Below are 23,608 nucleotides of genomic sequence, written 5' to 3'. Positions count from 1 at the left end.
AGCTGAGAGAGCCCTTAGAACAGAGAACAAAGAACGTCAGAGATGGGAACAGGATGTGCCACAGAAGGAACTTATACCCAGGGCTTTATGACTGCAAACTTAGGCCCCTAACTACTCTACCACACTGCCTTTGTTCTTTCATAGTTTAAAGCAATTTCTTTGGAGGAAAAATCATTTCAAAAGCAACATTCCCCATTCCGTGGCGTTCTCCAGTTTTGGAATCACAAGAAATGTTTCTGAAGGGTCACAATTTATGGCACACAGTTTGGGGCCCAAATTGATCACAGCCCCCACAGGCCTGCCGCAGGCCGGGGATGGGTGAAATCAAAGCCAGACGAGGCCATAACTCAGATAGACGCATGAACAATATCAGTTTCACTTTCTGTCTTCTGTTAGAACAAGATGCTTTCCTCACAAAGGCCGGTGGCCAAAGGCCGCCATTTTTATCGCCTGTAATTCATATCTTTGCAACTCACAAAGCTATCCATTTGGCAACATCGTAATACTTCTGAACCTCCCCATAGCCCGTGTGAAAAACTAGAACTTCAGGAAGCATGGGGGTGGGAGCTGGGTTTGTTTTCCTTCCTTTTTCCTCCTTCTCCAAGGGTCTCAAACTCATTAGTCTCTCCGAAATCAAGAGACACGGCTGCAGAATGGTGTCTGGGCTTTATTTCTACTTGCCTGCCCCCATTGGGACAAAGAGGTAGACGATTCTGAGCTCTTCACCCTGTGCCCAAGCTTGGGCAAATCCTAACCACCGGCCTGGGGGTCTGGAGGGAGAGCCAGAAGTCACGAGCCCACCTGAGGAGAGCAGGACGGGCTTCGATGTGCAATTCAGAGACAGCGCCCCTCTGGGAATCCCTCTTGCTGAGCACATCGCAGTGTAGTGTACAGTACAGTCAGAATGGGGGGCTCCGGGACCCAGCCACCGAGCTCAACAAACATTTCCTAAGTGTCAGTTCCATGTAAAGAACTGTGAGCGTTGGAGCTGGTACAGGAACGGCGGGCAGACAGACAGAAGAGGGACATGGATGGAGGAAGAGAAACCATCCCATGCAGGGTTAGGACTCAGTCCAAAGCCGTCTGTGTTTGGTACAGAATCCCCACAGGATGGGGCCCATGATTTCCAGGAGATTAAAGCTCTGCAAGGGTGGAGCCCCTCTCTCTGTCCTCCTGCAGGGAGTCAGTACCAAGACTGGGTCAAGTTGGCGAGGAATCACGAGAGCAGGGGCAGATTTCTCCACTTCGAAGTTTGAGCCCAAGTCCACTTTATATCCCACCCCGGGGACCTCATTTCCTTACCTGTAAACAGAAAGTTGGAGAAGAGGGTCATCAGCTCGTTCTTGGGTACACAGACAGTAAGAGAGGCAGAACAAGGATTCGCATCCACATCTCCACATCCATGACTCAGGGAGGTCCTTCTCGCTAAGCTGGGGAGCCGGGGGAGAGAAGAGACACCAGCTTATTTGATGAATGTATTTCTGTCCCTTTCAAAAGTATCCCAAATTCGTAAATAATAATAAATTCTCACATTCCCTCTATTAAACATCTCTTCCCTTTGGTAACACAGACATTCTTAACACACTTAGAATCCCCAACCATGAGTTTGGAAGTAAGTTGAAGCAGGATTTCCTAGACTAGTTGGTCCCATAGCTGTTTGGGGTTCAAAGCATCCCACGCTCTGACATTCTCTGTTCCAAAGTCTCTCTCAGCTCTGACAATCTATTTTTAAATAGGAAGGTTCTTCCCAACTTTCACATTCTCTGTTCTTTGTTCTAAAGTCAAGTTCTTCCTAGACGGCCCATGTTCTGAGGTCCCTCCCAGGCAGGGCATTCTTTCTTCTAAGTTTGAGAGTCCCTCCCAACCCTCATAGGCCATGTTCTATATTCGAAGGTTCCCTCATGTCTGACATTATTTTCTAAGTTCCTTCTCATTTCTGATATTTTCAGTTCTCTGTTCCAAAGTCCCTCCTTGCTGTGACGTTTTAGGTTCTAGGTTCCGCGAGCCTCCCAGCACTTACATTCATATTCATGATCGGGGATGCTATGACACCAGGATGAGTGATGAGTAAATATGAGCTCACACTGAAGTTGAGCTTGATTTCCTGCTGAAAACTGTCTCCACAAGCACGCACCGAGACAGGCCAAGCTATTCCCTGACATCCAGGCCTCTCTCTTTCACAGGGATGATTTCCCCAGTGTAGACACTTGACACATTTGATGATGGATTGATGGATCACCCCTGCAGGTCCCAGAACACTGGGACCTCCCAAAGAGCCAAGCCACGAGATGCCCAAAGGGGGATGGAGACATTCACCCTGAGCACTAGTTGATGACCTATGGACAAGAATCAGAGTCAAAGCTATCACCAAGGGCCGGAGGGCCGGAAAAGGAGCTGGGCCAGTAATGCAGAGAGATGGAGCCCAGCCAGTGGGCAGCCGCACAGGGAGAAGAAGGGCAGGGGGTGGAGGGGCATGGCTAAGCCCTGTGCTTTGGGAAGGTGTGCCCATCTCAAGGAGATCATGGATTGGACGGTCACTGAAGCCATGAGGTCTCCCACGTCTGCCTATCAACTCTTGACCATATTCTACCGAGTCATGTTCTACTTCTTGTTTCTAGAACGGAGCTTCCTGGTCAAGGGATAAGAATGGAGTTTTCCCACCGAAGTAAGAACCAGACGAGCGGGCCCGGAGCTTCGGCCCTCCATATGTGCTTCTAGCATGAGATCACAGACCCCATGAATTCATCGAGCTTTCACAGGCTTTTAGGAGAACTGTTTTATGGCTCACCTTGACCTCTCTTCCTGGAATCCCTCCTCTCATCCCAGATCACCAGGAAGATGGAGAATGAGATAGGAAGCAACGGAACAAAGTAGCACAGACTCAGACCCTGCCCCTTGCTGGGCCTCCATTGCAAATGAGAGTTGAACTAAGTGCTTGCCAAGATCCCTCTCAGTTCGGACTCTCGGACTTGATAGACCCAAGGATCAGGAGAAGTCTCAAGTGTCGCTGGAGGTGATCTCCCCCAAGGGAGGGCCTCTGACTCTCTGGATCGTGGTACCCCAGGACCTTTCACAAGAGTGCGCTCACTTCATCTCTTCAAATGCCAGATCATCCAGTCCACTGGTCGGCCTTCCTGGCCTCAGGAGCGACTCCTGATTTGTTGATGAGAAACATCTGGCCCGGTGCCCCTCCCACCACTGCAGTGTAGACAGGTCAGAGGGCAGGGGGAAGGAGAGCAGAACCAGAAGCCTTAGAAGCGGGCCTGGGAAGCCCAGCACTGCCCCTGCTCTCCCCCCGCAGCCAAGCCAGCGATGTCTTCTAGTGTTGACCAGCTGCCCTAGAAAACTCCGGGCAGATCTGAGAGAACAGGGGGAGCTCATGGGAAATCCTCCGGGCATTTGGATATAGAGGACCCAGACGGCTCACCCCTTTATATCTCTGTTTCTTTAGTGAACCCCTTGAAGCCCAAATTCCAACCATGGCATTCTGTGGGATGGAGACAGAGCCCTGGTGAGTTGTTTGGCATTCAAGGCCTTCACAAGGCTCCTGGTCACTCTCTATATAGAATGGTAGAGTGAAAGCAGACAGCTCCACTGGATTCAGCTTCCCCATTTGGACCACCCAATGATCCCTTTTTGTTCTAGGATCCTGGAGCCCAAACAATAGATCCAGGGACTGACTCGATCTGCCCATGACACTGGTTCTGACCCACTCCACATCTCCTGATAAGCCAGGACCGGATGGCCACATATGCCCCACATCCTGAACCACAAGAAAGACCTCTGGCCCCTCCCTCTCCCTCTCCTCCCTCTCATCCTGGGTTGGGTCCTCTAGACCTAAAGCTGCTGACCACATGACCTCCCCAAATAGAAACTTGAGTCCCAAACCCGGGAGGCCACTGGCCCCCACGGGCAGCAAGCGGACAGTCCGAAGGTCGAGGGGCCTTTGTCCCGGCCCGTGCAGCCCGCTGCTCTCCCAGAACAGCCATTGTTTGCTTTGCCACAACAATAACCCTTCCCGATGCACGTTAAGAATGTGGGAGGGGGGAGCTGTCCAGTGATCTCAAAGCATCTGGTTCTGATTCCAGGGAGATTATGGATACCGAAGGAATAGAAATGGAAATCACCACTGCCAAGATATGAAAGAAAGCTTGCATCGGCCAACCGAGTCACCCTCCACATTTGGCCCCAATAAGGGGCATGCACAGAACAGTTTTTCCATATTTTGGGAAAGCACACATTTTCTGCACATTAAGTGGTACCAATAAAAAATAATGATTCTCACTCGGTTTATTTCTATAAATTAGGTTGGTTTATAGTTTTCCAGAACATGGCTTTGTGTCAGGATCGATGGCAAACACCTGGGTATAAAACTCAATCAGGCCTTGGCTTCCTGGGAGGGAAACTGGGCCAATTCTCCCTCCTCATCCAAAGGGAGAGCAAAGGTCACCAGAGAGGGTTTGGGACAACCGAGGCACGAACTGACAGTCCTGCTGGGGATGGGCCCCCAAGCACCCGGCTCCCAACCGGCCTGGCAAGGGGGGAGGGGGCCCCACCCATAGGCACTCTGGGCCTGTCCCCAAAGTCCATGGAAAGTGCGACCGTACAAATCCAGACGTGGAGACAAAGGACAGAGGAAGTGACGTGTGCTGTTTTGTCCTATGACGGACAGGATGGAAAGGAGATGTTCACAAAGGCCAAAGGAGTGAAGGAGGTGATAGGGAAAGAAAGGGACAAGGAGAGAAAATGGGGAGGGAGGGAGGAAGGAAAGAAGTAAGGGAGAGATGGAGGCAGGGAAGGAGGCAGGGAGGCAGGGAGGCAGGGAGGGAGGCAGGGAGGAAGGAAGGGAGGGAGGCAGGGAGGGAGGCAGGGAGGAAGGCAGGGAGGAAGGCAGGGAGGGAGGGAGGCAGGGAGGAAGGAAGGAAGGAAGGAAGGAAGGAAGGAAGGAAGGAAGGAAGGAAGGAAGGAAGGAAGGAAGGAAGGAAGGAAGGAAGGAAGGAAGGAAGGAAGGAAGGAAGGAAGGAAGGAAGGAAGGAAGGAAGGAAGGAAGGAAGGAAGGAAGGAAGGAAGGAAGGAAGGAAGGAAGGAAGGAAGGAAGGAAGGAAGGAAGGAAGGAAGGAGAGGAAAGAGGGAAAGGAGGGAAGAAAGAGGGAATGAAGGAAGGAAGGGAGGGGAGGAGGGAGGGAAGAACTAAAAAATAGAAGCCAAGAAAATGCCAGGACTTACACAATCAGGAACATAATCACCAGGAACATAACTGCTTCTCTGAGGTTTTACTGCCATCATTATGTTGAGAAAGTCAAGAGGTGAGCTTTGGCCTGAGGACTATGGGAAAGAACACATCCTGGAAATAAGAAAGCAGCACTCCCAGAGCCTCAGGGAGCAGCTCTTGGCTGGAGGTTTGCCCATGGGGACAGCTCCCCTGGACCCCTGACTCTCTGCCTCCCTCAGCCCTCCCCTCTCAGAACTCTGAATTCAAGGCGAGGAGGAAGAAATAGGAGGGTCCTGAGTGTTCAGGCTGAGCTCTTTTTGAGAGAGGAAGGAAGCCATGGAAAGCCTGAGTGAGATGAGGAATTGTGGGGGCCATTGGGGTCTTCTAGGTCCTTAAAATCACCTGACACAGGTAGCCACCAATTTCACCTGTGTATGCAGTGGGCTCTGGGTTCTCTATGTGCTGAAGCATGCTGAGCCTCAGGTCCTGGGCAGGGACACAGCCTTGGCCAGTATCAGGAATGTGCTTAGTTTATTCTTGGTGGAAAATAACCTTCAATAACTTCTGAACGAGAAGCTGCATGACTGGAGACCAGGATCTGAGGGGCAGCCACGGGCTTTCTCAGGTTCTGGACCTAAGACATTCTGATGTTCTTGATGGAATTCTAAGGAGCAAAAGTCCAGCCTCCTAGGGCTAAAGCCCCAGCCTTGGAGCCAGAAAGTCCTGAATTCAAATTCCACTCCAGCTACAGGATTGGGCTGAGCAGTCAAGCTCTCCATGCCTCAATTTGCTCCTCTGCGATATGAGGACTGGCCTGATCCCACGATCCTCTGCACTTCATCTTTCTCTGCTCTTCTGCCCTCTCCTTCTCCCTCTCTCTCACCCACTCAGCCTCTCTTTCTGCTGCTCTCCAGTCCAGGTTCATGGAGGCCCTCCACGTAGGTTGAGGCAACGGATTCCGTCATCCTCGGAGGCCGTAAATTGAAAGCACCACAAATCAGCTCTGGTTCAACTTGAGATTCAGACACTCACGGCTTTACACGAAAGCCCCTGCAGGTTTCCAGCTGAAACATGGGTGCACATGTTCTCCAGCACCTGGCAAGGCCACAGGGCAAAGATGCCCCCTTGCTTGTCAGGGATGATGGGGTAAGCAGAGGAGACCGGAAGGAGTGGCATGGGCCAGAATCCCAGACAAAGGAGGGCGGGTGGGTATTTCAGTCTCCAGCTTGGTGGGCTCTGAAAGGACACACGACTCCCTTGGGCCTGTTCCATGTTCTGGATGGGACAGGGCTGCCTTCCTTGAGATGGGCACAGATCTTTGGGTTTTGTTCTGCAGAATCTCCAGGGAAGAGCCCAGCCCCTGGGGAAGCTAAGAAGATACCCAGCCCTGCTCGGACTTCCAAGAAAAGTTCTTCCAAGAAAAAGGCTACGGGCTAGAAACACTATGGGAGTCAGTTTGTTCATAAACAAGACTCTGAACATCTACAAACAGCCCACCTGGGGAGTACCCCACACGTCTGCCCAGTGCCCCCCAAGTGTTGTCCCGTGCTGCCTCTTGGGGGCGCTGGCCATCCCAAATGTCTCAGATTTTCTTCTTCCCCATCTCTGCCTCCTGACTTTTCAGGCTTCTTAAAGTCCCAACGAAAGCCCCATTTTATACAGGAAGCCCTTCTCTACCTCCTTCTTCTCTCTGCAGGTAACTGCCGGTTCTTCCTCGATGCACCTTATTTGTACGGATTTGTTTGCTCGTGGTCTCCCGTATTAGATCGTGAGCTTCCCGAGGTTGGGAATTGTTTTGTCCCTTTCTGTATCCCTAGTTCTTAGCACGATGCCCGACATTTTTGTTGTTATGGTTCCGTTGTTTCTTGAGTACGACTTTTCAGGACCCTGGCGTGTTCTTAGCAGAGACACCGAGTGATTTGTCATTTCCTCCTCCAGCCCATTTTTCAGAAGAGACAATCGAGGCAAACGGGACAAAATGACTTGCCCAGGCTCACACAGTTGGTCAATGTCTGAGTCCAGATTTGAACTCAGGAAACAAGTCTTCCTGACTGGAGGACTGGCACGATGGCGCCACCTAGCCTCCCTGGTACGAAGTAGTAAACATTTCTTGACTGACTTGTGAAATCAGGGTGGGTGTTCCCCCACTTCACAGTGGAGTCCTTTCCATGAAAAGGTTTTCAGGTAGAAAATCCATTTAATTCACACTTAACACTTCCTAGCTGTGTGACCCTGGGCAAGTCACTTAACCCCAGCCTCAAAAAAAAAAAAAATTCATTTAATTCAATCTAATGTCGCACATGTTCTGAGCCTTGTTCTAGGTTCTGACTTCTGGGTTCTCATTTCTAGGTTCTAATACTGAACAAATCAAAAACCAAACATGTCTGTATTCAAAGTGGAAAGAAGAACCTCCTGCCTTCTTAGGGACTCAGCCCATCACAGAGAGGTAGCCCTTTCCATTGGTCCATCTCAAGCCTGGGAGGGCTCCCTGGAAGAGGCAGGTATTCAGGAGAATCCTTGCCTACTCCCCCAAAGCCACAGGTCCACTTGCCTCCCTCTTTCTTTCTTCACTCTATTCATCCTCAGACCTCAGACCTTGATGAGCTCCTGCTTTTGTCTACATCTGCTCCCAGCCTCCTTTGGCATAAGAGGGGGTAGGGCCAGCTGTGTGACCCTGGACAAGTCATTTAACTCCTATTTACATCAGTTGCTTCGTCTGTAGAATGGGGACACAAGGAAGGAGGAAAGGGCAAACCACTGCAGTACCTGGTGCCTGGTGAGTGACCCAAGCCCTTCCTGGTTTTTAGGAAGCTTGGCAGGGATTGGGAAAGTCCTGGGCCCAGGCTTGACCTTGGAGGCAAAACCACTGGAAGCTTCCAACTGAGCATGTTCAAGTGATTTTGGAAATGTCAAAAGCAGGACTGAATATCTGCAGAAGTGTCCAAGTGGGCCTCCTGTGAGCGCTCCCTCCTCCCCCAGCTCTGCCCGCAGAGATGAAGAATGTACAGGAGGAGCCAAGGGGGCCGTCCATGGGTGAGGGAAAGGAGGAAGGAGGGCACGGGAAGTCACATGACCCCAGCTCGGGTCACGGAGGAAGATGCTCAAGAATGCCTCTGTCCGGGCCACCAGGGCTTAGCCTACGGCGCGCTGTGTAAACTTAGGCAAACTACTGCCTCTCTCTGGGCTTCCTCCCTTGCTGGGTAAGGGGAAAAGACAGAGCTAGGAGGTCTCTAAGATTCCTTCTGACTGTAACATTCTGCAACTGAGATTCTAGTAAATAAGAGGTCTGTTCATTGAGCCAACATCAGTGTATCCCTACTGTGTGCTGAGAGAAGAGCCCTGGGCTCCATTTGGAGAAGGGAAAGACACTCGCTCTGCCTTTGTGGACCTCAGAGAGGGAAAGTAAAAACTGACTCCAAACCCCCTCCCCGGCCGAAAGCTTCCCCAGACGCCTCAGCTTTGTCTTGCTGCCGAAGATGGATCTGATGCGATGATCCCAACGGACCCCGGTGGCTCCCTGTGTCCCCCTAGAAGCAAAGTAAGCCCCCTCACTGCTGGGCTGTGGAAAGCCCTCCTCCCCTTCTGGCCCCGTTCTCCATTACTGCCCTTCCCCAGCCCAGAAACTGGAGCTAAAGGGGTCAAGTGACATTGTCCTCAATAAAACACCTAAATATATGTATGTATATATGTGAATTTTGTAGGATTTCTGTGGGTGTATAAGTTAATACACACACACACACACACACACACTTCTTATGCTATTACTGAAGGGCCTTGCTTTCCCCCCTGAATTTGTGAAAGAAAACCTAGCTGGTCACCTCTCTGCCCCTTCCTTGATTTGGAGACTTAGTATCATTCCGCTCCAGCTCTAGGAGCGTCGATTTGGAGCAGGAAGTGATCATTTAAGCAACCCCCTCATTTCACAGAAAAGGAAACTGAGGTGCCAACATGGCAGAAACTTGGCCACAGTGACAGAGAGTGGTCTGTGGCGGAGCTGGGGGCAAGGGCTCCCATCCAAGATCTCCCATCCCTCCACTGAGCCCCTCTGACCCCTCCCCAATTTTTTTGTTGATTCGAGCAAGTTTCGAGAAGAGTGAATCATGCCGCACGAGCCCATTTCCTTTATTTGACAGGACTACTAAGCCAGGAGGTGAAGGGAATGCTGTAGAGATACTTTACCTAGATTTTAGCAAAACTTCTGGCAATAGTATTACTACTACTACTACTACTACTACTACTACTACTACTACTACGAAGAAGAAGAAGAAGAAGAAGAAGAAGAAGAAGAAGAAGAAGAAGAAGAAGAAGAAGAAGAAGAAGAAGACGAAGAAGACGAAGAAGACGAAGAAGAAGAAGAAGAAGAAGAAGACGAAGAAGACGAAGAAGACGAAGAAGAAGAAGAAGACGACGACGACGACGACGACGACGACGACGACGACGACGACGACGAAGAAGAAGAAGAAGAAGAAGAAGAAGAAGAAGAAGAAGAAGAAGAAGAAGCATGTATAAAGCATTTGCCAAGCACTTTGCACATATTATCTCACAACAGCCCTGGGACATTAGTGCTATTATCACCCCCATTTTATAGTTAAGGAAACGAAGGCTTGCTGAGGTGAATTGGCTTGCTGAAAGTCACACAGTAAGAGTCGGAGCGTAGTTCCTGAGTCTAGACCCAGTGTTCTAGCCATTGTCCCACCTAGCTATCACAGGAGATAATAAAGAAACTCCCATTGTTCTTGTTCAGAAGATGACACATTTTAGATTAGCCAATAATACAATCCAGCAGATTCAGAACCGGTTGATTATCTTGACTCCAAGATAACTTGCTAATGGTTCGCTGTCCATGTGGCTGCAATTCTTCTCTGAGTGTCCCAGGGATTTTTGCCTGACCCTCTGCTCCTTGACATTTTTGTCTGTGACTTGAATAAAAGCATAGATGGCTTGCCCATCAAACTTTCAGATGACACTAAACTGGAAGGGACAACTAACCCATGGAAGGACAGAGGAAGGATGCAAAAGGATTTTGGCAGGTTCCGGCTTTGGCTTAAGTCTACCACTTAACTTCCTGACTCTGCTCCGCCATCTTGGCTCTACCTCCATGTACCACTTAATTTCGAAGAGTCCTCTTCCCCAGTATAAAACAGCAGAGATGTGTGAGAGAACAGGAATGACCACAAGTTCAATGGGAGCCCAGCCAAGATGGTGGCCATGAAGGCCCATGGGAGCTTACTCTGCCTTAGCTTCCAAGAGAAGGGAAGTCATCATCCCTTTGGCTTACTCCCTGCTTGGACCTCATCTGGAACACTGTGGTAAGCTCTGGGCCCCAGATTTCAGGGGGATCACTGCCCAACTGCAGAGAGCCCAGAGAAGGCCAGCCACGATAGGGAAGGACTTCTGTCATTGACTTACAAAGATTAGTTGAAAACATCAGGTATGTCAAACACAAAGAAGAGAAGACTGAAGGAGTATGGGAGCTCTCTTCGAATATGTGGAACGATATCAAGTAGAGAATTAGCTTTGTTCTGTTTGACTTAAAGGGAAGAACTGGGAACTCAGGTCTAAAGCAGCAAAAGTGCAAACTCAGAGGGGATGTGGGGAAGACATCTGTCTCCAAGGGGAGTGGGCTGCCCGAAGGGAGGGGGCTGGCCTTCTCTGGATGATGTCAGGCAGAAGCCAGCCAGCTGCCTGCCGGGTATGTTATGAGAATAAAAAGGATTCCTTATGTAGGTGTTGGGATAGATGGCCCCAAAGGTCCCCTCTATTTTTCATCTTCTATAACAGGAAAAATCAGAAAGAGCTGGATGGGATTTTAAAACACTGAGCAAGGAATGCCAGACCAGAAAAAACCCAGAATTCAGATCAGCTCCCTCATTTGCACATTGGAAAATAGGCCCAGAAGGCAAGATTCAAAGCCCAAGCTCACAGAGAGACTACTTTGTGGGGCCAGCATTTGAAGAGGGGTCCTTTGCCTCTCTGGCAAGTCTTCCTTCCAGTATGGAAGCTACTTGCCTTTAAAAGGCCAGTTTTTATGTGAACTAGACCCCACATTTTCCAGCCCCTGCACACATCACTTACAGTCCAGCCTTGTTCAAGATGACTTAAGGACTGGACCACGCCATGGAGCCCGAGACCCTTTTTGAACACAGGAACTGGTTGCTGTGGTGTAAAACTGCTCGTGGATATGTTTGGCTGCCTCCTTGCTGCTGAGCCATTGCCATGCCCTCTTGCTCCGGGCAGTCTATTGACACCTTCCTGGGTTGGTCTAGCCAGACACAGAAAGGGCTTTTTCTCAGGGAGAGAGAACTTTCTTGCCCATAAGGATGGAAAGGTCCTTGAGGCTGTGTGTTGAGCCATTGGCCACTGTCTCCAGTTCTGGATAGAACAAGCCAATCTACCTGTCCAAAAGCTCCTGGATACCAACTCTCGGCCATCCACGGGACCCTGGGGGAGTCCATTCCCAAGGGACAAAGTAGGAGGGTCAGCCAATATCCAACCGTCTCCTCCTCTCCACCTCCCTCCACGTATCAACAAGTTGGGTCAGAAATAGCTGGCAAGGGGCCTAGAAAGCAACTTTAAAACAAAAGCCACCAGTTGACCTCATCCCCATCATTTTGTGCTCAGAAAAGACAATTAGCAAAGAAGGCAGAAACCCACACCACTTCCCGGGGTGTTCGTTATATAATGGCATTGTCTCCCAGCCAGACACTGGATTCCTCCGCCCACGTGCGGGGGGCCATGTTGTGAAAGAGTCCATTGTTATTCACCCCAGGAGGAGCCACGGTGTCCCCCCCTGAAACCTTCAGGTAAATGGCTGTGTTATTAAGCTGGGCTTTGCTGAATATGGCACTCCCCAAGGTGGCCCCAATCTGCAAGGAGACTCTTTTTAGTCAACTCTTTCACTGGCAGAGCCCAAAGACTCACCGCCAAGAGCCTGTTCCAACATCTCATCCTCGCTTCTTTCCGTAGCAACAAAGGGCACCTTTGTAACGATGAAGAGCCACCTTTGGGGGAAGTAATCCCTCTGCTCCCACCCCATCTTTGTCCTGAACGCACATCCCCGCTGCAATAGCCTCCCTTTCCTGGGGAATTCGGCACTTCGGCGAGTTCCTCAGTGTGGACACAAGACATGGGGTGATGTTTCAGACATGTCCGACCTTTGAAAGAGTCGTCTTTTTGAGTTGCTTGCGTCAAGACCATAAAGACAAACAAGAGACGTGGGAAATATTGGAGGGGAGCCAGAATAGAAGGTCTCCCACCCACCCCCCGTGTGACTTATCTACCTCCCCAAGGCCAGTTTCCTCACCTGTAAAAATGAGAGGATGGAATGGGATTTTCAAGGTCTTCTCTGATTCTATATGGACAATCCCATGAGCCTCCTCATCTCTGGGCCTCAGGATCCCCATCTTCCAAGGGAGAGCATCATGGCTAAAGTTCCCTCAGCTCTCCCTCCTGTGAAGGACCAGGTCCCGACTGTGAGGAGAAGGTTCCTCTCATGTAGCCTGGCTAGAAAGGCAAAATCCTGAGATCTGTCTTTCATGGGGAAGTCATGTTCCCTCCCAAGTGAGGAATCAGTGTGATGTCTAGCATAGCCAATGTCCCTTCAGGACCCCACTGGGAAATCAATAGGATTTTATGGGGATAGCTACTGTTTGAGTAAACAACATAACATTTTATGACGGGAACCACCATCCTTTGCTTTTTCCATAACAGCAATCTTAATTACAGGTTTTTTTAATGTCTTCAACGTAAAGAACTGTGAAAAGCCAATGTGGTTTTTTTAATTGTCCAAGGAGAGACTCATGCTTAAAATGCTTAATAGGCTTTTTCATAAAGAAAAAAATTACTTGAGCTCTGTGATAATTGGGAGAATGCTATGGTTGTGGATTAACTGGCTAACAAAAATGGTGAATACTTTCTTTGCTGCTTAATTTCATCCCAGTGTTAACATCGGATCAGATAGAATAACAATAAATATGGTTCCGAATCCCTTTAAAGGAATAAGTTTGTGCCACCTTAGACCTGTGACATGGATGCTTTGAACCCAAGTATAAGACTTGACATTCATCCCCTCTGAATTTCACCTTACTAGTCTCAGCTCCAGGCACCAGCCTGTCAAGGCTCTTTTGGAGTGCGATGGTCATCCAACATGTAAGTGATTGTTCCTAGCTTTGTGTTCTGGGACTATGCAATGTGGATGTTTTCTGTGCCTTCCTCCAAATAATATAACAAGATGCTGACTTTATTACCTATATTCGGTGCCCTTTTATATAGATGCTCAAGGCTAAGAAGATGAAGGCTATTCTCCTCCCTGGTTATTGGTGTCAATGGAATATATTATCCAGGGTTTCCTCATTATTGTTCTCCTCCCTTTGTTATGGCTGCTCCTCTCTGTGGTGGCTGGCTTGGGACCAGAGAGTCAGAGATTAAGAGCAAAACCCATCCAGAGATGGGTTTGCCCAAATGATTTGTCCCAGGACATATAGCCATGAATTGAAGCGATGTCCTTCGGTTCCCAAAGCAGCGTCCTCCCTTTTTAATGAAATACAAGATGAAAGAGACCTCCAAAGATCTGACTTCATACAGATTGAGTTCAAGCTTAGAGGCTGACCCCAAAAGATTCTGATTATCTCTTTGGATTGTCATGCCCCCCTCCTTGCCCCAAGAGTCTACTCCAAGACAATTTCCATACATATACATGGACATATAGCCATGAATCGAGGCAATGTCCTCTAGTTCCAAAAGCAGCATCTCCCTTTTTAATGAAATACAAGATGAAAGAGACCTCCAAAGATCTGACCTCACACAGATTGAGCCCAAGCTTAGACCCCAAAAGAGTCTGATTACGCTTTGGATTGTCATGCCCCCTCCTTGCCCCAAAAGTCTACTCCAAGACAATTTCCAAACCCAATTAAGATTTGGTCCTTAGATCCTACAGTTAGTGATAAATGCATTTTGTGTGTATAAAATATTTGGAACTCAATTTACTAAGTCTTAGCAAGATACATAAACCTTGAAGGGGGGCAATCAGTGAGTCAGCCTATTAGACCATCTTTCTTTTTTTGTTTTTTTTTAGAATTTTTTTCCACAGTATATATGCATGAGTAATTTCTTTTTATAATATTATCCCTTGTATTCATTTTTCCAAATTATCCCCTCCCTCTCTCTACTCCCTCCCCCCAATGACAGGCAATCCCATACATTTTACATGTGTTACAATATAACCTAGATACAATATATGTGTGTAAATCCCATTTTCTTGTTGCACATTAAGTATTAGCTTCCGAAGGTATAAGTACCCTGGGTAGATAGACAGTAGTGCTAACAATTTACATTCACTTCCCAGTGTTCCTTCTCTGGGTGTAGTTGTTTCTGTCCATCATTGATCAACTAGAAGTGAGTTGGCTCTTCTTTATGTTGAAGATATCCACTTCCATTAGAATACATCTTCATACAGCATTGAAGTGTACAGCGATCTTCTGGTTCTGCTCATTTCACTCAGCATCAGTTGATGTAAGTCTCTCCAGGCCTCTCTGTATTCCTCCTGCTGGTCATTTCTTACAGAACAATAATATTCCATAACCTTCATATACCATAATTTACCCAACCATTCTCCAACTGATGGACATCCATTCATCTTCCAGTTTCTAGCTACTACAAAAAGAGCTGCCACAAACATTTTGGCACATACAGGTCTCTTTCCGCTCTTTAGTGTTTCTTTGCGATATAAGTCCAATAACAGCAATGCTGGGTCAAAGGGTATGCACAGTTTGACAACTTTTTGGGCATAGTTCCAAATTGCTCTCCAGAATGGCTGGATTCTTTCACAACTCCACCAACAATGTATCAGTTAGACCATCTTTCTTAAAGGAAGTGATATGGTGAGACTTTAGCCAAGAAAGCTTATTTCTCAAGTAAATCAAATCAACCAAAAGCATTTCCATAAAGAGTTAGAGAAAGTCTGCTCTGATTGGTGATAACATCTGCAGAGGCTAGGATGGAAGCCTCCTCACTAAGCCTCTGGGAAGGAACCACTCAGCAGTTATTGGGAAAAGGAGAGTTCCTAGTTTTGATCTCAGCTTCCCCTTCCCCATCCTTCCCCACTGACCCCACCAGAAGAGGACCGTGAAAGCTTCAAAGGTTTGGAGGATTCTAGATTTCCCATGAGCACTCTAGAACTGTCCCCAGGACAGAAGTGGCTAGCCTTAACATCTGCATCAGAAGCCAAGGACAGGCTGGTTATGGTGAAGAAAGACAGGTTTGGACTCAATCAGGAAGCAGCAAAAAAGAAACATCATGTCCATGGACACAGATTGAGGAGTCTGGCAAAGAGACTTCCATGAACTGTGACCCTGTTGCCACATCATGTGCTTTAAGGTTTAGCCCATCCCCCCTGAACTCTGGGTATGAGATGAGAGAGTGTATTGCCAGCTTTAAGGAGATGCTCCCACAGTAAATATATTTCCATATTAAAATATACTCCCATAGTGATATACTTCCATAGTAAAAATCATTGTCAGAATCTAGTGCACTCTGGCTGATTAATTGATAATGATTGATAATCACAGGGAAAAACACACAAGGGGAGGCTCTTGTTTTACATGTAGTACAAATATAGAAAGAGAAGCCCAGCCCCACAGCGCTATCCCTAAACTCGGAGGAGACAAGTAGTAACTGTCCCCTAGGCACCCAAATGGTCAAGACAAGTTGAGGTTCCACAGGAAGTCTGGAGAGTGCACTCCTCTTATTAACAAAGTATTCTTTAAAGAAATAAAAGATAAATAATTGGAGAGATGGCTATTGTTCAGAGTTGAGCAGCACTAATATAAAATATATAAAAAGCACATAACCATTTCAATCCAATGTCCAGATTTAATATTACACCATTCAAACTACTCAGGAGATGCTTTTTTAAAAACACAAAAAGCATACATACATGTGTACACTCATATACATATATGCTTAATTTGTTCAAAATTTCAAGGACTTTGAGGACTGAAAGAATAGAGGGAGTAGCCAGGAAGTAAAGAGAACCTCCGGCCTTCCAGTGGCCCTTGGAAGTGCTGCCGTTCAGTTGTGTCTGACCCTGGCTCTGAGTGGGAATGATCAAAATTCTCTGATATAAGTCAAAAATCAGACAAGTAGATCTGTGGACCAGACTACATGAGGAAGAATCAGAAACAATTGAGCTCACCCAGTTTGATGAACATCAAAAAGTCAGATATTCAGTCAATAACTTTCTGTTTGAAAAGAATTTCTGAGGAAACTGGAAAGTAGTTATTTGATTAGAAAATCAACTTAAAATCGATAGTGTCCAAAACTGATCATGAAGTGATTAAAGAGCATACCATAAAAAAAGCAATGATCTTAACTAGCGCTTTTCTAGTGCTTTATAGTTGGCTAAGCCCTTTGTCTCATTTCATTCTCACAACAATCCTGGGAAGTAATTGCCATTACTACCCCCATTTTACAGATTAAAAAATTAAGTCAGACAAAAGTTAATTGACTTGCCTAGGGTCACACAACTAGCAAGTATCTGAGGCCAAATTTAAACGCAAGGGATAGTGCTCTATTCATTGAGCCACCTTGATTCCCTTGGACTTGATCAGTGAACTTCTGTAGCTATAGCTAGAGGGAAAATTCTGAATGAAACAAGAGTCAGAGTCAAACCCAAAGGATGAAATTATTTCAATTACATGAAATGGAAAAGATTTCACACAAACAACACTAATGTAACTCTAGAATATAAAGGGAAGTTGACTATCAAAGGAAAAAAAAAACACTAAGATCGCATCAAATGACTGATAAGAATCTCTAGATAACGAATATAGAGAAAATTATGAGCCATACTCCCAGGGATAAACAAATGTTATCAGTCACCAAAAGGATTGTTCCAATACAAATAAGAGAAAAGTAGATCAACACATCTTTGAGGCTTCTTCTCATACCCAACAAACTAGCAAGAAAGGCAAAAATAATCATATTAACAGTAATGGGAATCATAATCACATCATCCACATAGGAGGGTTGTGAAAAGGCAGTGACCTGAACAAATATCGGTGGAGCTGTGAATTGATCCAATATTCTAAAAACCATTACAAGATTGCACTTTTAAAAAGTTACTTACAATTTCAGGCCCTTTTATAGAGATCTCACGGCTGGGCATTTGTTCTCAAGGAGGTCAAAGGGCCCTATACACACGAAAGCTTTCATTGTAGCCTTTTGTAGGAGTCAGACCCAAAGGAAAGTCCACTGCATACAGAATGACTAAACAAATTGTGGTTCTTTTTTTTAAAATTAACTATATAGTTTATTTATTAACATAGGCAACCGTGAAAACAAAATAAAAAGGAAACAGAAAGAAGTGTAGTTTTTTTCAGTATGCTGATAATTCTTCAGCATTGAAAGATATTAGCTTGTATTTCATAGCTAATATTCTTTTTTTAAAAAAATTCCAAGCATAATCTATTTATTAATAAAGATATAAATTGCCAATAAATGTGACCACTGGTCACTTGAGCTGACAAGATCTTTTCTTTTTTTCTTTTTTTTCTTTTGATTTGTATATTTTTATTTTAATTATATTTATTTAGGTTGTATAGTACATATATTTTTACAGATTTCCATATGAATCATGTTGGGGGGGTTTATTAAAGCTTCTTTATTTACAAAATATATGCATGGGTAATTTTTCAGCATTGGCCCTTGCAAAATTTTCTGATCCAAATTTTTCCCTCCTCCTCACCTCCTCCTCTAGGTGGCGGGTAGTCTAATATGTTAAGTATGTTAAAATGTTCAATCCAATATGTTAAATATGTTACATATTTATAAAGAAATTGGGAGTGGGATAATATAATTTAAATTGCCTGAAATAATTGAAAATATTTTGTTACAACTTTTAAAAATATATCTTTTACATTGAAGTTTGTTGAATTACTTTACATCTTTTATTTCTTTCATTTCAGTAAAATAAACTTTCTTTATCTAATAAAAAAAAAACATATTTATACAGTTATCTTGCTACACAAGAAAAATCAGGTAAAGAAGGAAAAAACCCTGAGAAAGAAACCAAAATGCAAGCAAACATCAACAGAAAAAGTATAGATGCTACGTTGTCCTCCACACTTAGTTCCCATAGTCCTATCTCTGAGTATATATCAAATTGTGGTTCTTAACTCTAAAAGACTATCACTGAGTCATGAGAAGGAATGAATATAAAGAACTCCAAAAAATCATGGGGAGAATTATATGAATTAAGTGAAAGTTAATTCTAAACTGAGCGGAACCAAAAAAACAACATACATAGGGACAATAACAAGATAAATTAAAATAACAACAAAATATCTCAAAAACTGAAGTCCGTGCAATCATGATGACCAAAACGGCATCTCACGAGTGCTTAATGAATGTTGGCTGCTTGCCTCTTTGTCTGCCTGCCATGTCTTTCTTTTTTGAAGGTAGTTTTCTTTTTTAATTTCTTTTTAAATTGGGGGCAGCTAGGTGGTGCAGTGGAAAGAGCACCAGTCTTGAATTCAGGAGGATCTGAGTTCAAATCCAGTCTCAGACAAGTGTCTAACACTTCCTAGCTGTGTGACCCTGGGCAAGTCACTTAACCCCAGCCTCAGGAAAAAAAATTTCTTTTTAAATTATATTTTAATTTCCTAACTATCTCCCTCTTTCTCACCCCATGCCACACTGGAGAAGAGCACTATGGGACCCAGCTTTAGCAGCATATGTAAAACCATACAGTACGTGCTTCTCTTTATCAATTCTTTCTCTGGATGCAGATAATATCTTCCTTCAGAGGTCCACTGTAGTTGGTGTGAGTATAAAACTCAGAACAAATTGCTTCTTCACAGTTATTCTTTGAACAATATTGTTGTTACTGTGTAGAACACTCTCTAGATGCTGCTCATTTTCCTAGGCACTATTTCATGAAACTTTTACAGGTTTTTCCAAACTCAATCAGCTTCCCGTTTCTCGTAGCACAGTAGTATTTCATTACAAACACACCACAATTTGTTCAGCCAATCCCCAATTGACAGGCATTCCCTCAATTCCTAGTTCTTTGCCACCACAAAAGAGCTGTTATAAATATTTTAGAACATAAAAGTTCTTTTCCTTTTTCTCTCATCATCTTAGGAAACAGACCTAATAGGGGTATTGCTGGCTCAAAGGGTATATAGTTTTATAACTCTCTGAGCACAATTCCAGATTTTTCTCCAAAATGGTTGGATCCGTTCACAGTTCCAGCAATGGTATATTAATGTCCTGATTTTTCAACATCCCTTCCGACATTTGTCATTTTTCCTACCTGCCTGCCTTTTTCACAAAGAAGAGATGAGAAAATGCACCTCCTGCCTCCTTTGCAGAGGGAGGGGGTTATGGATGTGGGACACTAGGCAGTGCTTAGCATGTGGTAAGCACATAATAAATGGTTTCTCGTTCATGTATCCATATGCTGTTAGCAATTCTTTGAATTTTTTCCTTTCCTTTTTTACTCTTTCTCAGATGAGATGGCTCTCTTGGGAAGAAGGGGAAAGTTTATATTGGGAAATGTAGATAATATAAAAATAAAAGATAGCAATAACGTTTTAAATTATACTTCAAGTAGGACAATCCACAGAAATCTTTATCCCAATCCACAGAAAATGCAAAGAGCCCTCAGAAGCTTATAATGGAGAAAACCCATAAGGCTTCTAAATAGGTCAGAAGTCTCTCTGGTAAGAGTTTATGTTCTGGTGCTATTGAACAGGGAAACAAGTTACATGTCCTCTAATTAGATGGACATTTTCCAAATAATTCACTGTAAAATGTGCAGTCACTGGGGAGAAAGGGGGAGGAGAAGGCCACATCTCTTGTTCCTCTAAGCTGCAGGACCTGTATAAATGACCTTTCTTTCAGAAGCATGTTGCACCAAGAGATCCTTTTCTCTGCCTAGAAAATCTGCTCTCTGTACTCTGGCAATCCCAAACCTGGGCATTTGACCTTGCCTATAAAATAATCTCTAAACCTGATGTTGTCTAAGGACATTCGTTTTCCAGCTAGAAGAGGAAATCCCTGGATCAGATCGCCTGGGATCTTTAACACCTCCTCAATACTGCCCAGGAAGTGGAGATTTAGGAATATTGTCCATAGACTGCCCTCTTAAGCCGAACGCCAGTTTCTGCCATGTGCTTCTGTAGAAACTCCATCAGTGCTTTGGATGCTACCATCTCTAAGGCTGGCAACTCCCCCTCAGACCATAAGCAAGCCTGTGTGGATACCTGTCACATATTTCTGATGTACGTCACTATTTAGTTCTTCTGCGGATCAAAATGGGAGAAATCCATCCCAGGGACCCCTCTGGCAGCAAAAGAAAAGGAGAAGGGGGGAATGAAAAAAAAAAACCCGAGCTGGTCCATCAACTCCCTTTTTAGAGACTATGGACAAGGGCAGATTCTCTCCCAATAATTCATCCTCTCGTGTTATAGACAGTCAATGGCCTTGAAGACAGTCCCACTTACCAGACTCTAGTACACCCACTGAGTAGAATCAAGCAGCCCTTATCGTTTTTCCTCTAAACAAGGTGAATGACGATGCACAAAAGGAGGCATTTTTCTGATGGCAGACTAAGGCTTCTGCCCAAATCAAATTAATCAGGGAATTCCAATGGATCAGAGGTTCCTCTGACCAAGCCCTTCATACATAGTTAAGAAACATTTTCTCTTAAAAAGTTTAAAGTAGAGGATCAGAATAGAGAGGGCAATTGGGAGGTGCAATATTTAAAGCGCAGACTCTGGCTAAAAGGATTTGAATTCAAATCTGGCCTCAGATATTTACTGGCGATGTTACTCTGGGCAAGTCACCCTGTCTGCCTCAGTTTCTTTTTTCTGAGGCTGGGGTTAAGTGACTTGGCCAGGGTCACACAGCTAGGAAGTGTTAAGTGTCTGAGACCAGATTTGAACTCGAGTCCTCCTGAATTCAGGGCTGGTGCTCTATCCACTGTGCCACCTAGCTGCCTCCTGCCTCAGTTTCTTCATCTGTAAAATGAACTGGAGAAGGAAATGACAAATCTGTCCAGGATTTTTGCCCAAAAAATCCCAAATGAGCTCACAAAGAGTTGGATGTGGCTGAAATGACTGAACCACAAAAGAACAATCTCAAAATAAATGAGGGGAGGGATGAATTTGATCGTTTAATTTTCAGAAAGAGAACTTTGTCCACCAAGGTGTAGACTTAGCTCTCTGGGAGCAGTTAGAGGTTAGGTGACTTGCCAGGAATCATTTAAGTGACTTCATTGTCTCCAGTGGCATGATGGCTCTCAGTGGTGGCTAAGGAGGTTGACAAGACCTCGGGCTCTACTGAGAGACAAACTTCCTGGGTACAGGAGGTGCTAGTGTCTCTGTCTCTGCATTCAGAGCTCATCCAGGGGACTGTGTTTATTTCTGGCCATCTCCAACAAAGAAGCCCGCGGGTGAGCTGGAGAGCAGCCCGAGGAGGCAACCAAGACAGCGAAGGTACTTGAGCCTCTGCCATAGGAGGGCATTGTTAGCCTGGAGAAAAGAAGGCAGAGTGGAGCAGGGGGAGAATACCCATGCCTTCTTCATGGGCCTGAAGAACCAACACACAGGAGGTGAATTTGACTCTACTGTGCCCCCAAAAGGACAGGACTGGGGAGCAAGGAGAGGAGAGAAGTGAGAAAGTGGCCAGTGGGAGCACGTCAGGTCAGGAAAAACTGGATAAAAATCAGATATTAACTAAGAGGAGCTTATTAGCACTGTGATTGAACCTGAGGATACAAACCCCCCCAAAAAAAAGGAATGAAACAATTACATCTCTCAAGGTACTCACAGAGGATTACGAGTGAACACCCAGCAGTGAGTCTTCAGTCCTCTGAGCTGCTCCCCGAAGGGGGATTGTCTCCCCTCATCAGAAGTCCTCTGGCAGAAGCCAGGTGATCATTATCAGGTGGACTCCCATTTAGATCTAGGTTGGATCAGGTGGCCAGAAAGGTCTCTGCCAAGTAGGAAGTCCAATGATTTGGTGATTCAGGGATATTTATGTTCATGTTTCTCCCTCTTCCCCTTTTATCTGGATCCTACTTGATGAGATCCACGAGATCTTTGGGGAAAATGCCCTCATTAGGTGCACTCTTGCCCTTGGTTAGGATTTCATTATTCCCAGAACCATTCCTCCCACATCATCCCAAATCCTCTTCCTCTTCTGAAGCCTTTCCCTTTCGCCACAGCAGCGGGGAAGCTCCACCCATGCCCCATCCCCAAAGTTTGCACTTTTCCATCCAATCCTTCCTTAGCCTTAATAAAGCTTTTTCCACTGCTGGTGGCAGAATGATTCCTTCTCACATGACTCACCAGAAGTGGGTATTGATCATTGGGCTGCTTATTTACTGTTGTTGGCTTGTTGGGCCTTTTTCTGGGGGGGAGGGGCTGCAAATCATTGTGACTCATTCATTTTAAATAGGTTCTAGGTAACCTGGAATTTTCTTTGTACGTGTCCTCCCCTTAAAGATGCTTCCGGTCTCTCCTCAGAGGCAGATCTCAATCTTCTAAGGTTGAAAAGCTTCTTCACTGAATTCCTGTAGTGATGGTTCAAAAATATCTGAATGAACTTGGCCAGATTCCTCCCAGGTGATGATGATCAGACTTCTAGGTAAACATCTGAAGCTTTTCCCACGTGAGGGAGGCTGCCAGTCCCCAGGCTCGAAGAAAGGCACCATTGAAAGAGCCTTTGAATTAGACCAAGAAGATGCTTTTCATTCAGGGAGGGTCAACAATACATCCTCCGTGACTTGGCGGGTCTGGGAAGCCTTCTCGGGAGTGATGGCCATAAGCCCACGGACTACATTCTTTAGGAACATGTCTTGAATTGGAATGTTGTCTTCTGGGGCCTTCCCATACACACAAGGTTGGTGGGAGGGAATGACCTGACCAATCAGACGGTCTCTTCACTGCCCATTCCCTGCCATTCTGCTGCCCTCCAGAATGCCGGGTGGGGGCAGGCAATGGGGCTGGAGCGCAGAGGAGCCCGTGCCAGGAAGGGTTATCTGCTAGCAAGTCATATATTATAGAGACTAACAGGTTTTATCCTGGGATCTTATATCTTTAATAATTCAGTGAGTGCATTTCAGTATAGTCGATTTCCTTTACAATCCTACATAGTTTGCTTTATACATTTAAAAATCTTATTCTGGAAAGGGAACCCTAAGTCCCTCCAGATCACCAAAGTCATCCATGACACAGAAAGGATCCCCTGGGCCTGGACACTATGGAGGAAGGATTAAAGGTCCATACGAGTAGAGAGACTGGACCAGTAGCCTCCAGAGCAGCCCCAAAACGTGAGGCCTGGTGGTATATAATCCGCTTCAGCGAGCATGAATCCTTGCACCAGAGAAGAATC

General features: G+C 45.8%; 1 long non-coding RNA gene across 1 annotated transcript in view; it reads right to left on the bottom strand.

Annotated features, from left to right (window-relative positions):
• LOC141553082 (uncharacterized) overlaps nt 1-22,151 on the bottom strand; it is a 36,631-nt gene extending 14,480 nt beyond the window's left edge. The window contains exons 1-2 of the long non-coding RNA XR_012485273.1: nt 22,043-22,151; nt 1,303-1,430 (exon numbers count right to left, since the gene is read on the bottom strand). This is a non-coding gene — a long non-coding RNA (uncharacterized LOC141553082). The remainder of the gene's footprint in view (nt 1-1,302; nt 1,431-22,042) is intronic.
• Nucleotides 22,152-23,608: the final 1,457 nt, after the last annotated feature.

The sequence above is a fragment of the Sminthopsis crassicaudata genome, chromosome 2, assembly GCF_048593235.1.
Source record: "Sminthopsis crassicaudata isolate SCR6 chromosome 2, ASM4859323v1, whole genome shotgun sequence".
Lineage (NCBI taxonomy): Eukaryota > Metazoa > Chordata > Mammalia > Dasyuromorphia > Dasyuridae > Sminthopsis > Sminthopsis crassicaudata.
Note: the sequence above shows the minus strand (reverse complement) of the source record. Positions and strands in the feature narration are given on the sequence as shown.